Genomic DNA, 14,887 nt, shown 5'->3' on the forward strand with positions numbered 1-14,887 from the left:
CTCTGTAAGAGGAAGATCTTTTGTGCGAATAATCATGGAAACCTTCTTAGTCACAGCAGTTTGTCTTCAAACAAGCAATCTGGTTAAATGTTTTCGAGGAGTTATTATTACTGCTGCTTATCAGAAAACACAAGCAGACAGTGATTAGTCTGCAGACTCTGGGTTTGTTGGTTCCTGATCACCGCACATTTTCCTGGCCAGAGCAAACCAGAACAAACATGCCTCGAGCTCAACAGTTTGAAACAGCTGCTACGTTTTCATTAAACAGACAGAAACTAAATGCTAACCTCCATAAATAAATAACATTTACTGTATTGTACAAGATAATCCAATATCTGCATATGGACAAATATATCTTCAGGGCCTCTAGAAATACAAACAAAGCTATCATGATAAACCTGTTGATGTGTTTATGTAAAAGGCCTATCAGTTGGATGGATGCTGCATGCAAATGAACCCGTTACCCTTATCAGACTGCCTGGCCTTCACCCAGACCCAGACTTTTCTCACGGTTTGGATCCAGCTGTAAATTACTTATTTTAGACTTGGAGTTGAAATTATTCCAGTCAGGCGTTGCAAATCTTGTAAACCAACCAAAACAGCAAAGTGTGACACAACCACTAGGCTTATTGTGATTAACACATGACCATCAAAATGATTCAGATTGGCATTTTCTGCAAACCCTATGGTAAGGTTTGGTGTGGCAGCTTAAACTACTTGGTTAAGTTAGGGAAGTTTCAAGTGATGGTTTAAAAAAGACTCCTAGAAAGTGATTTATTTACTGTAAAAAACTCGTATCAAAGTCAGACACTTTGTGTACCCATCAACCCAAACCCAAGAGGTTTAGCAGCTCTGTCAAGCTTCTTCTGCTTCTGAGACACAAAAGAAGTTACTATTTATTTGAGTTAGCAGCCAAGAGAGATTCAACATGTCAAGGCCTAACACATTGTAATGGATAACAGAATGTGACAAGCTACAAAAAAGTGAAAAATATAAAGGTTTCATTAAAAACCCTAGGAGAACCAACTCTACATGCTTTCCTTTGGCTCTGATACCCCTCACACTTTCCTTTAGTTATCCATAGTCATTGTTGTAACTAATACAGAACGCTAGCACATGGGGGACTTGTAAACTTTGAACTCTATCAATCACAAAATGGGAATTGGATTGTTTTGAGCCTTCTTAGCATTATCCTTTGTTGTCTCACTAACGCTTTACATGTTTACTTGTTAGTGTATAAAGAGAGTATATCTGTCACCAATGAGCTTATACTGGGGGGATTAGCTACTCCGCTAATACAGTGTTCATCACTTCATGTCCGTCAATAAGATAGTCAAAGGGCAAGCTAATCTCCTTCTTTTTTTTTTACTGTCGACCAATGATTAAAGAGAATACGTTTTCACACACGAGGTGTCTGTACCTCCCAGTTCCTGGTATTTGATAGGCACCAGCATGAATGTAAACTGTTGTGAGAAATTGCACATACTGTATGTCGCTGCATGTAATGCACATATTCTCTGGGATGTTTGCACAATGATTATCTCAAGTATGAGGTGATGTTACTACTGTATTCTTTAAGCAAGTTGCGTTGTACTGCTTGACCTTCAGCAGTGTTGGTGCTCGTATTAACATGTTTAAAGAGAAATATAGTGGGTACATACAGCGGGAATGGGACATTTATGAATATATTTTAGTCAGCAATGGTTGAAAGTCATTTTCATGAAGAAAAAAACCCAACAAAAGACGAAATGCCGGATTCAGCATAATCAGTATAGTAAATCAGCTTCTTTCTTTATTTTTTCCCCTCCTTCTTTGGCCAAAATCTCATTCCAAAACAATTACTGGGCCTACAGTATATTTATGAAGTTTCTCAGACCGTCAATTTGTTACAGAAGGTTAGAGAGCCAATATCAACATCCCATTCTGACCTGTCACACAAACCAGTGATTCCAATCCAACCGTTACCAAACTGGGGAAAAACGTTGCTTCCTTTCAAGATCGTCTGATCAGATGTTTGTCTGTATTCTGTTCCTTTGCTTGATTTGGAAAACATACAAGTGTAGTTGTTTACAGATTGTTTACAAAAGCGATCTCTTTTAAATGACTTATTGCATTGCAATGTGTATTTTAATTGCAGTCAAGTAAACCATTGCCATGGCGTGACTGCAACAGCCAGACGATAACCATGCAGCCCTCGACCGAATTCACCAATGTAGGAAAAGTCACCCAGACCGTGAAATATCCCCCCCCCCCCTTCTCTCCACATTTGGCCTTCTTGCCCATATTTGTCCTATATTCCTCTCTTGTAGGTTTGTCTTTTTTTCCGCTCGCTTTCTATTTTGCATTCTCTCATCATTTAACGGCTGTTTTCTGGGTTTATACGTTATTTCTGTGCTATGTTTTGGTTTAGTTTGATTGGTTTATTCTTTTTTACATAGAAATATCTGAGGACCAGCTTCGTTATTGTTGTGCTCATTAAATGTTCCCTTGTGAGATTTGGCTCGCTTAATGTGCAGGGAGGAAACTATGTTTGGTGGTTTGTACTTTTTGGAAGGTGACATTTCCTCAGTAATTGGTCTAAGCCAAAATTGCTGTGCAAATTTACAAGGATTTATTTTTTAAGAACTTAGCATTTTTGTGTTTTCAGCAAATAGTCAGGGCAACATGGATGGGTTGCTATCACATTTAGAACAATAAGTCTCACATTTCCCTGAATGGGACTAACTTTGTTTGTTTCTGACAAACTGTATTCAATGCTCTCTTGCTGGAAAACAACATACTTTAAAGGGCCCATGTCATGGCCATTTCTACTGATCATAATTCCATTGTTGACGTATACTAAAATAGATTTATACTGTGCAATTTTCCAAACTCACATTGGTTTCTCATACAGCATCTCTGTATAGCATGTGTATTCACTCTCTGTCCTAAACGGCTTGTTGGAGCTCCTGCTGCGAGCTTCTGCGAGGAGCGGACAGGCTTCCGTGTCGGCGATACAGCGAGAACAAGCGAAACTCATCCTGAGCACACACAAACACTCACAGCCGAAGTAAAAACAATAAGTGTGGCTTGATATTGAGTAAGAAAAAGGTTTATAACGCTGTGAGAATGGGTCTGCGGAGAGCATTTCTCTGCGATCCCAATTTAGCAGCCCGAAAAACGTTTACCCATTTAAACAGTCGTGGTAGATACCTTGTTTGTTTTAAACATCATAAATACACAAACAACAATGAATACTTACAGGTTGTGTACCCGAATCTCCCGCTGGTCCAAACAAAGTAGAAACAGCATCGTTCTTCAGTGCCCTACGCTGTATATATCCCGCATGAATCGCTGAAAGGTTTGGGGAGCTTTGTTTCGTGAAAGGCTGGCAGAGGGTGTGGCCTCTGGGTATTCACACGTCACAGTACCCAGGAAGTAAATGAGAAATCTCCAACGAGGCGTTTTGGGGAGGTATTTTCTGTGTTAGAGTTTTACTCCCTACAGGGTGTACTTTGAGGGTTTTTGACTCTGCAGACCGTTTACATGCATACAAACCTTCATAACACACAAGGGGACGGGTAATAACCGGAAAAGTATGACATGGGACCTTTAAAAACTGGAAATCTGAAGTGAAGGTGAAGTCTAGAACTCCCTCATCTGCTTGTGGACAGTCTTCACTGACCCTAGCGAGGGCTTCAAAGTATTCTCTCCTCTCACTCTAGAGCTATGTTTACTCATGAGGCCCACCATATTTCACATCCTGAAACCTGTTCAGTCTATCCACCCTCTGTCCATACTTTCACCTTTCTTTGCTCCCCTTCAACCCCTCCTGTAGCCCTACCCAGCAACCCAATACACACACATATATACAAACACAGTACACACATACATACAAACACACACTCTGTTCTACTTTCTGTGGGGAGGTCAACAAGACGACCCCAGAGTTATGCCACCATCAAAAGTCAATCAGAAGGAAACCTTGCAGAAGGTCTGGTCTCGGTTTGCTCAAGGTCTGAAGGGGCTGGCATCACATCCTCATCTCGTCACCATGGCAACAACACAGAGTTAAAACATAAACTGCTATCTATGCGGTAAAATGTAAGCCAATTGACAGCTTGCTTATCCCCTCCCATGAACAGCAATGGTCCAATCAAAGCTGAGCATTCGTAACTCGGCAAGTAGGGCCTGACAAGCTTTAAATCTTCTTTGAATCTTCTTCATATGTTGAATATGAGTGTGCACTGGGCGCGGGTAGAGAGTTTGAAGGGTTCTGTATATTTCCCACTCTTTCCAAAACCAAACATATGAGAAATAAAGTTTAAGGAACTGATATAAAAGTGTGTTTAAGAGCTCTAACAGGAGATGCTAAAGTTAGCATGTCAAGCTTACTAGCTTGCTAATAACAACAAAGCCAGGGTTACTTTCCAAAACCAAGGAGCACATCATACTTTGAGGGGTTAAAAAAAAGAAAATAAGCCCTTGAACTTTTTAACAGGTGACTGTGAGGCCCTCTAAATCATAAGGTTGACGCTAAAGCTGGCTAAATAAGATAAACATAATTGCGCATATGTTTTCATAAGCTTGAAATACAACAGATTTAATTCTACAAATAGAGAGATATACTGACTCAACATTATTAAAACGTATTCCATCAGCCCTTTTTGCCACAAACTTCCCCCATTCTCTGGGCCAAAGGCTGCAGTCTAGTCATTTTCATACACAGAAAAAAGACTTATCCGATTAGAGCAGAGAAACAGCCAAATTCCTGACCTCTTCGGACCGTATCCCATGTTTGTCTGCAGTCACTTGTGAGTTAAGGGCATCTGTTTCATATTGATGTGGTCATAGACAGTGGAAAGAGAAAAGGATCATGGAGAAAACTCTTTCAACTTTGGGAGAAGAGTCCTGGATCCCCGGTGTGGCGGGTCACTGTAATAATGTGCGTGTTTGCTTGCAGCGTTGTGTGTGTGTGTGTGTGTGTGTGTGTGTGTGTGTGTGTGTGTGTGTGTGTGTGTGTGTGTGTGTGTGTGTGTGTGTGTGTGTGTGTGTGTGTGTGTGTGTGTGTGTGTGTGTGTGTGTGTGTGTGTGTGTGTGTGTGTGTATGTGTGTGCGCGCGCATGCGCGTGCTCTGTAAGAACCCATTCCGTCTGCTCCCCTCAGCCATCTGAACGCAGCTGGTGAGCAGACATCTGGGACGAGGGATGAAGAAAGTTAGACAAAGGGACATCTCCTTTTTGGGGTGAAAGAGGGGACAAAGGTAATCCAGGGCGAGATAGATTTAAGTAATAAAGAGAAACAATATACGTTTAAAACTGGAGTTCAAACAGGGCTTCTGAAAATATGTACAGCTGTGTTTAAGGGTTCAGTTTAATTTCTAGTGTTATTTGATAGCTTCATTGACATGCTTGGAGTCTTAATGCTTAAATAATGACACATTTAGCTTACTACCTTTGGCTTTCCAATCAAACGGATTAGGAAGAAGTAGATAGTATGGTTTGCGGTTGCATTTATCCCAGTTATCCCTGAGAAATTGATTATTTCTAGTTTATTTTGTTTAATTACTTAACCAGTGTGAAAGTGGGGTTGTCTAGGGTTTTGGTTTAAAACACTTTTTTCACTGCATCTACCCATTACTTTAAGATTTATATTTCCCACATTCTGACCCTCTTTCACACCAGCAGATCTTTCCACCCTTTTTCTTCCTCCCTCACTCTGTCTTCCTCCCTAACTGACAGTTTGGTTTATGTGCGTGTTATTTCTATTGGAGGGTAGAGTTAGCAGCTAAATACTCAATAGAAATGTTCAGAGATACGAAAAAGCTGAAGGTTAGTCTAACGTGGCAAGAAAAAGTAATTCTACCATTAATATGTCACAAAACCACATACTATAAAAGCACAGAAGCTGTGTGCTCTGTGCGGTCACTGCCATGGAACACTTCATTTTGAGATCCAATACAAAGTTGTTAAAATAGTGCATTCAAAAAGATTGAAAGAGAAGGAAATTAGCTCCTGTGTCTGAGTTAACCGATTACTACAGCAGGAGAAAATACATCCTCAGAAAGTGGAGAGGAAGATGAGCAGGCTTTACCTCCAAGAGATGACGCCATTGCTTATCGGTGAAAAAACATGCTGTATTATAAAGATGATTTATGGTCTGGTAAGTAAGGGACAGTTTTTCCATTTGAATGTTTTAGGACTTACAAACATAGGATTTGAAACATGAGACCATGGAAATATTTGCTCAGCCAAATTTCCTTTTCCAAAAATATTATGTAAAAAATGGAAGACAAAGCTGCTGCTGCTCATAAAACATGTTAAGATGCACGATGAAAATTCATGTTCACAGTAAAATTGTGCAGATTAATGTAGTTATATGCTACTTGTTTACAGTCATTTGCTTTCAGGGGTAATGGCCATTTGAAATCAAATAAAAATGTTCTTCAAAACAGAAGGCAACATACAGTTTTAACTACAAACACTATAATGAATTGAAATGTGAATTTAAAGAGACATATTTATTTCAATACATCTATTGGAAAGTGTTGACTTTTGAGGTTTTAAATCACTCTAAATGGTTGTGAAACTCCATGCAACAGGTTGCGCATGTTTCCAGGTGTAATGCTTACAGTATGGATACAGAGGACTGATTTCACATGAATATCCTCTGAAAAAGTAAAGGAGAAAACGGTCTTATGCGCATAAAAGGAAACTTTTTTAGTTGACTTTCATCCTTGTCTCAAAGGAAAATACATAAGCATATTCATTTGAACTCACTTTTGATCACTAGATAGAAAATATTGCCACAATTCCAATAAGAATGACACTTACAGACAAAAGATAGAAATGTTGTAAATTGATAACAGGATATACAGTGGGGCAAAAAAGTATTTAGTCAGCCACAAATTGTGCAAGTTCTCCCACTTAAAAAGATGAGAGTCCTGTAATTTTCATCCTAGGTACACTTCAACTATGAGAGACAGAATGGGGGGAAAGAATCCAGGAAATCACATTGTAGGATTTTTAATGAATTAATTGGTAAATTCCTCGGTAAAATAAGTATTTGTTCACCTACAAACAAACAAGATTTCTGGCTCTCACAGACCTGTAACTTCTTATTTAAGAGCCTCCTCTGTCCTCCACTCGTTAACTGTATTAATGGCACCTCTTTGAACTCGTTATAAAAGACACCTGTCCACAACCTCAAACAGTCACACTCCAAACTCCACTATGGCCAAGACCAAAGAGCTGTCAAAGGACACCAGAAACAAAATTGTAGACCTGCACCAGGCTGGGAAGACTGAATCTGCAATAGGTAAGCAGCTTGGTGTGAAGAAATCAACTGTGGGAGCAATTATTAGAAAATGGAAGACATACAAGACCACTGATAATCTCCCTCGATCTGGGGCTCCATGCAAGATCTCACCCCGTGGGGTCAAAATGATCACAAGAACGGTGAGCAAAAATCCCAGAACCACACGGGGGGACCTAGTCAATGATCTGCAGAGAGCTGGGACCAAAGTAACAAAGGCTACCATCAGTAACACACTACGCCGCCAGGGACTCAAATCCTGCAGTGCCAGACGTGTCCCCCAGCTTAAGCCAGTACATGTCCAGGCCCGTCTGAAGTTTGCTCGAGAGCATTTAGATGATCCAGAAGAGGATTGGGAGAATGTCATATGGTCAGATGAAACCAAAATAGAACTTTTTGGTAAAAACTCAACTAGACGTGTTTGGAGGAGAAAGAATGCTGAGTTGCATCCAAAGAACACCATACCTACTGTGAAACATGGGGGTGGAAACATCATGCTTTGGGGCTGTTTTTCTGCAAAGGGACCAGGACGACTGATCCGTGTAAAGGAAAGAATGAATGGGGCCATGTATCGTGAGATTTTGAGTGACAACCTCCTTCCATCAGCAAGGGCATTGAAGATGAAATGTGGCTGGGTCTTTCAGCATGACAATGATCCCAAACACACCGCCCGGGCAACAAAGGAGTGGCTTCGTAAGAAGCATTTCAAGGTCCTGGAGTGGCCTAGCCAGTCTCCAGATCTGAACCCCATAGAAAATCTTTGGAGGGAGTTGAAAGTCTGTGTTGCCCAGCGACAGCCCCAAAACATCACTGCTCTAGAGGAGATCTGCATGGAGGAATGGGCCAAAATACCAGCAACAGTGTGTGAAAACCTTGTGAAGACTTACAGAAAACGTTTGACCTCTGTCATTGCCAACAAAGGGTATATAACAAAGTATTGAGATGAACTTTTGTTATTGACCAAATACTTATTTTCCACCATAATTTGCAAATAAATTATTTTAAAATCATGTGATTTCCTGGATTCTTTCCCCCCATTCTGTCTCTCATAGTTGAGGTATACCTAGGATGAAAATTACAGGCCTCTCTCATCTTTTTAAGTGGGAGAACTTGCACAATTGGTGGCTGACTAAATACTTTTTTGCCCCACTGTATGTAGATTATGAGTAAATCAATTGGTGGTATGTGTTTTTTCTTATTTCTTATTCTCCTATAAAAGAGTGTATACAACCCTCATACATTGTATTCCTATGCCACTGAGATCTGTGGTTGTCCACAAACTATTAAAAAAACAATTCAGTGAGTCACATCTTTGCACTGGATTACATAATATTGTATTACAATCAACATGGGAGCTCGATTTCTTTTGAATTAAACTCATACACCTTCCTGCTCCCAAAGCTGAATAATCCTGAGCTGAAAACAGACCTCAACAGAAGCACCATTTACCCCATTTCAGGTAATGTTTGCTTAAAACTAAAGTACCTAGCTGTTTGAGTAAATGAATTAGCCTTTTATAAAATGATGTAATAATGTATGTCTTCAGTTGGAATGAATGGACTGAAGGCCACACATAGTAGGGAGGTAGGGAGACTAACACATGATTCATTTTGGTCTTTGCATTCAACTTGTTGACATTTCCAGGCTGTGATATACAGCGGGCCATCCCCTTGCTGCTTGTAGCAACACTTCCAGAATTCATTTTACATCTGTGACAACAATATCACAACTCCTCCCATGTACCCTGCACTGACAGACTCATAAATAATGTGGAGATAGCTGGGATGAAGAGCCATAAAAATATAGCAGGGACTCCCAAATTATAGCCTTTATTTTCCTTTGGTGCATAGTCACAATTTGTGCTGTCATCTACATGATTTATTGCTCACCTTTATTCCTTGCTTCAATGACTTTTATAGCAAACTAGACCGGTCTCTTTATGTGTTCAAGATAACTGAAGGAAGAAAATACTAAAACAGGAAGGGAATCACTTGACATGCTTGTTTTACATTTGTGCAGCTGGGGGCTACACCTATTTAGGCCTGGATTTTGTCATTAATGGCGCGTTTCCACTGCAGCGGGGTAGCCCCGTTTAAGCGTCCCTAAGCGTCCTCGCTCTGGCCTCGGGCTGCCTCGCTGGCCCGCCCAGGCCGTGGCGCATTTCCATTACAGTTTAGGACCTGGGGTAGCAACGCAGTGTAGGCGGGGCGATCGGCTTTGTTTTTGTTCACATTTCGAGTTGTTCCGTCGAGCTCCCGCTGGATTTGATCATCCCCAATGAGATGTAGGAACGTCGTCACCTCCTCGGTCGACCACGGTGTGCTTTTCTTATTAGACGTAGCTATTTTTGTAGCTCATCCGTTTACAAAATGCTGTTTATAAAAATGCTGCAAGCTTGCTTCTAAATATATATGCGACGCTAGGGATGAACTCGCGCGCGATCTTGTGACGATTCTCTCTGACCAATCAGCAGTCGAGAGTGTTGACGTCACTAGTTCAGCCCTGGCCCTGGTCTGATAGAACCACGATTTTATGAGGCCGGAAAAAGAGGGAAAAAGTACCCGCTGGCCGGTACTAGGCTATATGGAAACGCCACCAAAAACCGGCCTGGCCGCTTGAGGACGGTTAAGGACGCTTAAACGGGGCTACCCGCTGCAGTGGAAACGCGCCATTAGTGTGAGCAAAGCTGACATGTCCACATTTCAGACAATAGGCTGTTTAATATCAGATCCAGACTGTTTTATTTGTTCAATATTATCCGTCTCTCATTTGAAGATGAGGGATTGATGTGGTTTAACGTCTTTAATGGTGTTACTGGAGGAGCCTGGAGCTGTAAAATTATAGGACTGTGTAGTAATCTTTATAGGGTCCAAAAGGTAAATGCTGAATCGGCTCATCGAACTTGCTGCCGAGGAAGGCTGCTGATTGTAATTGTTTTAAGGCACATTCATTGATTTACATGTCATGGAAAATAGAAGTTGACTGTAAAACTTCCCACACATTTTTGACTGTTTTACCGAACATTGAGTTGTTGCCTGCAGACACATGCTCCAGCACTGATCAAACAAAGAACAGACCTATCTGCAGTTACGATCATTAATGGGTTTTGAAAATGCATATTTGACGATAAAGCAAAGGGAAACAGGATTTTTCGCCGCTCACAGGCTTGAGTTTGTTGGTTCAAAAGTTACAGCCTTGACTCTTTGTTTGTATAATGGAAGAGCCACACATACCAACCAGCACTGGTCTGGTAAATGATCCGAAAAATAAAGGAATTTCAGTGACGGCAGAAGTTTGCGATGCATTCAATTATCTCTTATTTTAGCACAATCTCCTCCAGACATGACTGTGACACACACACACACACACACACACACACACACACACACGCATACAACATCATTGCCCATTGTAATTTACATTTATACTGAAAATAGAATACAATGTTCTATCCGTTATAAAAGTAATTCTTGATAGATGCTTTAATTTTGGTAACAGACAAAGAATGAGAGAAGAGGATATGTACACGTTAGTACATTATAATCCATTTAACTAAATCATCAGTCAACAACTGATGAATCAGCTATATTAGTGTTGAGCCTCACCCAGTATTTTCCACTAAAATTAGGACCTGTTAAAGGTAGCCCATTTTAAATGGAATGCTTCAAAGGTAGTGACCAATCAAAAAGGCTGTTAAAAGTTCTGCGTGTCAAAAAGTTTGAAAAAAAGATCAGCAGTATTCCAAAACTGAGTTGTGGTTTTTTTTTTCTTGAGTTTCAAAGTTTGAGCATGATGTCTTTTAAGTGGTTAGGTAACGTCTCGAGGCTTCTGGCCGATACTAGTGTAACTCATACAAATCTCTCAACAAACTGTCACTGGTCACGCACAGAGGCCTCGTGTAGACTATATCAGTAATATATAAACTGCTGAGTCATTAAAAATATATCCAAAAGTCGCTAAGAAGTCAAACTGTATTGTTTCAGTCGAGAAAGATGCCTTCTTTCATTGATTCAGCAACCACAGGATAAAACTTGGGAATGAAGGAAACATTGTGATGACTCAGCGCAGCTTCTCAACTTATCGACTCTGTGAGGGCAGAATCTGAGCACACACAGAAACACTGGTCGTTGCTAACCACACCAGACCCTGGATGATTCACCCCAGAGGAAGCTCAGAGGGGTGTCTGGATGGTGTGCATGTGTTTTTGATGTCCTCTTCTGTAAACAGAAACGTCTGTGTCCTTGGTGTTATAAGAAAATACCGTAAGGGTCTTTTGTTTCTTCTATCTTGGTAAACATGTTGCCAACTATCTCCCTTTAGACGTATTAAGCATAATTTAGAAAACAATCAATCCCATCAATACAAAGCTGTTCAGAAGACGTTCCTTCGGGACACAATGAGAACATCCATTGAGGAATGCAGCCAATGTTCCAACTCTATCTGTTACAATTCATGTGAGTAAAGGCATTTGTGTGTTGCTGCTGTACTGAGACACCACAGAACCTCTGCGGGCAGCAGTGGATTGACGCACACTCAGCTAACCGTTAGATAAAGGACTGGTTTGTAGGGACAGTGATGTAGCAAAGAAATGGACGGTAGCGAACTGCTGCTTGCGGTTTTGTGGCTAGCATGGTGCTACTGCTACACCTGTTTTCTTTCTGACACACAGCAATTGTACGGCTAATGGTTATTTCAGTAAAAGGCTTTAACCATGTTTCAAACTCCTTGTTCTCCAGCCATATGTCTGAAAACTTGCATTTTCCCATTAGCTAGTTCAACAACTGGGTGTAAAGCGACATTCACGTGATGCTATGTTATTGTCCCTCAATAACTGTACTGATAGCTGTCCTCTTGAGATGTCACACAATTAAATAGTATCCCACTACACAATAATTACTTTCATGCAGACTTTAGCATATTGAAAACTAGCTAGAAAGTGTAATACTTTAATCAAATGTTGTTTAGGTATTTTTTTTCCACTTTTCAAGACCCTGCTCCCACCCTTGAAGAAAGTGATTAAGTGCACTCCCTTAAATGCATCCATTCCTCTAATGTTGCGTCTTCTAACTAAATCCCACATGTGAATCTTCTTCTTTGTTGCTAAATAAAAGTCAAGAGGCTCACCCCGCCCAAAAGAATGATAATCACGCTTTTCCTTAGCCACAATCACACAACCAAAACAGAGTTTTTGGTTAACTTTTCAGGAAAGGATCAATTAACATGCATATCTATCTGTGTAATAGAAATGAGCAATTAGCATTACTTAGTCTCTCATTAGGTATTACGAGACAGATGTACTGTGTGTAGGTAAGAGTTATGGTAGAGTGGGGATAGAAAACCAGCTGGTGACAGGCTAGAAAATATGCAACAAACATATTTTCACACAACAACCACGCACGAACGCTCACACATACACATATGAACTCACACTTTTTGTCTGACTCACTTTGTTCTTTCTTCATGCATACCAAAAGCCCATGTATTATTTATTCTATAAGTGTAACTGCAAGAGCACAAAGTGCCTCAACATCTAACGATATATATGTTTTTGTGTAACATTCAAAATCTTTAGCATAACTGTTAATGATTACACAAACTAAATAATGTAATCCTTCTAAGAGAGCAAACAAAGGAAGCCGTTTTAATCCACTTAATAAAACCCTAATCCTGTCTGTTTATAGACATTTTCTCACAGGCCACAAACAACAAAGACTTTCTTGAAAATGTCATGCAAAGGCAAAAATACAACCGCATGGATTTATAACTGGCGACTTTCTTTTAAAAGAAATCCATGAAATGTTATCTTTATAATTGATGACAATTGGTATAGCCTTAGATTTGCTAAAAAGCTCTAAAAATGCCTATGGAAAGATCCTCCTGGGAAAAGTGTTTTTGTTTTTGTTCTGTCCTACACTACTAAGTGAAACTAATGGGTTCTCAAACTTGGATTTTAACTTCTATAGTTACTTTCAATTCAAAGCATTATATGTATACAATCCAGCTACAAAGGTTAATAACCACACAATTTAGTTCTACTTTTATGCTTTTTTTAAAAACTATTAAAGCATGATTTATGTTGTGCACATTTTCTTTAGACTTTTCGGCTTGTCAACATTTAATGGCAGATAAATGTCCCCAATGTATTCAAGATCCAGTCCGTGATTTTTAGGAATTGTGTGTCTTAAGCTTCCTTGGTCCTCAGTGTGGAGGATTGTAGGTCTTTTAAGTGGTTCCAAGTTCACATCAAGTCAAAGACATCCTTTGTCTCATCGAACACGAACAGAGTTTTGACACACTGTGGGATAAAATGTTCAAAGTGGAAGTGAGAGCACACATTCATCGTCAGCGATAATAAGACATGCTCTGTTAAACACACATGCCTAGAACAATAAATATGCAACTGGACTCACTTACACAAACAAAAACCTGCATGCATGTTTACACAGTCACAGACCATAATGTAAATATTGTCAACAAGCTAACAAACTTTTAGCATGCAAAGCACAGGCCCGGAAAAAAAGATCAAAGCGGACCTATTTTGCTTTTTGGGGTTTTCTCTTTCCTGTAGTGTGTTACATAGGTTTGTGTGCATGTTAATGGTCTGCAAAGGCTCAAATCCAAAAGTTTGTTTCTTTGTGTGTTGGTGCACTCCTGTTGGCTAGCGCACATTGTACATTATAGGCTAAGAGGCGGGAATCTCTAAGTGGTTGACTAATCCCAATATAGCCGGCCAGCTAACCAATCAGAGCAGACTGGGATCTGGTTTCAGACAGAGGGTGAAAAGAGGCACTCAAATAAAGCACTTTTTGAACATTAGAGCATGCACACATTTCACAGTAGAGGCAAAATATATATATACATATGAAACTGAAAATGAGAATGACAGAATGTACATTTGCGATATTGATGCAGCTACTTCACAGAGTGGCGGCCTAAAGTGAAAGTGGTAGCATGTGTCCTATATTAAAGTCCTTTCTGCTGTTTCATGTATCTTTTTAGACAGCCTGTCCCTCACAAACAGTCTGTCGACAGATCTTGTGTAGCAGCAGCAGTACAGAGAACAACGGATATCTGCTTTCCCTCTGAATTAATTACTCACCTTACTGACATTTTCAAATGTCATTCAACATTAATTTGGAAGTTTTGTTTCAGTTTGACCTCTTTCATTGCCTGTTAAGCAGGTTGAATCATTTAAAATGTGGACATATTTAAATTATAAACCAAGTTAACTTTCAGTTTCAAAATGTTATCAGAGTTCATTGGCATTTCAAACTCAGGTAATTGGCAGTTATTCTCAGTTCAGTCCCCCGGCACAGGTCACCCCTTTCTCTCCTGGTGACGTCAGACGCTGACCTCAGCCACGGCCAGGTCGCAGGCAGTGGGTCAGCCCGTTGGCAGCGCATCCAGTTCAGATTAACGGTAACATAACGTGACAGTGCTGAGAGGCTTTGAGCTCTCTGGGGCATAGGATTAACTACTGACTGCTATACCTGCAGTCAGTGTCTACCTACAACTAATGCCGTCCCAATTCCATACTACAGACTAATATACGCTATGAAGGTTTAGAGTAGTTGACAATAGTTATAATTAAAGA

The sequence above is a fragment of the Gymnodraco acuticeps genome, unplaced genomic scaffold, assembly GCF_902827175.1.
Source record: "Gymnodraco acuticeps unplaced genomic scaffold, fGymAcu1.1, whole genome shotgun sequence".
Classification (NCBI taxonomy): Eukaryota; Metazoa; Chordata; class Actinopteri; order Perciformes; family Bathydraconidae; genus Gymnodraco; species Gymnodraco acuticeps.